At 38.8% G+C, this 1,772-nt stretch overlaps 1 pseudogene; it reads left to right on the forward strand.

Moving 5' to 3' along the window:
• Nucleotides 1–1,088: 1,088 nt before the first annotated feature.
• Nucleotides 1,089–1,209, forward strand: LOC139688442 (5S ribosomal RNA; annotated as a pseudogene).
• Nucleotides 1,210–1,772: the final 563 nt, after the last annotated feature.

Here is a 1,772-nt window from a genome sequence, read left to right on the forward strand (position 1 = left end):
AGTCCCGAAAAAAAGTTACGTCACAAATTAAGTCATACGATGACGAGGTATACTGCGGGAAAGGAACAACTAATGCTAAAGTCAAACTGCATCAAGTCGTTAACCTTGACTTCAGAAATAATTATACTGAAAAGAGGTCACGGCTGCTTATCCTTTAAGATGAAGATACCTAAAATTTAATGCCGACGTCTCTTCATTTAACTCGCGTGATCGCCGTCAAATGAGACTGCCCAAAGGGCGAAGGAGACGTTAACCAAGAATGTAGGTTCAACTCATAATTTGCCGATGGGCCACATTTATCTTGCAAGGGCAATAGGCATATTATATCGCTCATCATATTTTTATGGGTCGGCACAGTCGGAGGAGTTGGATAAAACCCGTTAACTTGAATTTTTAGATTCAAACTAGTAGTAACACACATCAACAAACAAAATAATGGCCAAATCGTTTAAGTTGAATAAACGGTCAAGTTTTGCCTTTTACCAGAGGAGGACTTTATTTCCTTAGGAAATAAAACGACAATTTCTGATATCCGTGCCTTATTCTTCCGATAGTGGGTGAGTTCAGTGTCCCATTTTTGTTAGCCTCCATGGGACTCGATCCAAGATTTTAATTTATCCGTAGCATGCAAAAAATTCAAAATCATAGTTAACAGGTGCGAAATAAAAGATACTGTTTACAAGTCTACCACCGTGGGAGCCAAGGGTAGGTTTTCTAATCAAGCAACTCCACTTCCACAGCACCCTTGTACATAACTCCTTCCACATTACAGCTTTGTGCCTAATGCGATTCTCCTTCTCAGGTTCCCACAACTTTGGCCGTTTTGGAACATATCAATTCAAAGGTAAGTAAGCTTCCATCTGCTTTAATTTTTTACCTCCTATTTTATCATTTCACTTTTCCTCCACCCCAAAAGATGCATAACTTTTGCATTTCCAAAGTTGATTCTCGTCCCATATTGATCCCGCTGTTTTTTCTAAGGTCTCAGAAAGGATTGGAAGCTTTTGAATGATTAGAAATGATTAAAATGATGAAAAATGGATGCGTACTGATCCGCAGTAGAATGTTGAAGACTGATAAATAAAGATATTTTAAAAAATACCACGGTGAATACACCGGTTCTCGTCCAAATACCGAAGTTAAGCATCGTCGGGCCCGGATAGTACTAGAATGGGTGACCGCCTGGGAACCCCGGATGCTTTTGGCATAAATTTTTTACGCTTTTTTTGCCGTTTTAAAACAAAATTTTAGTAGTTTTTTTACATTTTCCCCCTACTGGTACCTTAATTTCACAATTTTTACCAGCCCTTTTTACTAATTTCAGATGTTTTTCTCTATAAGTTCGGACATTTATACATCTTCAAGGCTCTGATTCACGTGAAAGTTAATCTAGAAACTTACCAATCAAGAACTCGCACATCCATAACTGCACCACGAGGACTAAAGTTTAAGCTTTAAGTTTTTCAATGAGAGAACTCATCCATGTCTTAGAAAATCAAGAAAGGATCCCAAATTTCCCTGAGCTGCTGTCATGGTCACGACTATCTTCTGTTTGATCTCCCACTGAACTGGCCCATTAGTGCATCATATAAACCTCAAGTAAAATATGTGCTTTTTCTAACCTTTGTGTATACAAAGGGACCCCATTTTCATCGATCAGACATCCATTCCCTTAACACAAAAAGCGACAGGATCTTAAAAAGTTTCGGCAGGGAGAGGGCTTTTGGTAGTGCTCTTTACTTGCTAAGTTTGGCCGCTGTCAATTCATAGCT

This window comes from Hetaerina americana, unplaced genomic scaffold (genome assembly GCF_022747635.1).
Source record: "Hetaerina americana unplaced genomic scaffold, ioHetAmer1.1.p SCAF_2, whole genome shotgun sequence".
Lineage (NCBI taxonomy): Eukaryota > Metazoa > Arthropoda > Insecta > Odonata > Calopterygidae > Hetaerina > Hetaerina americana.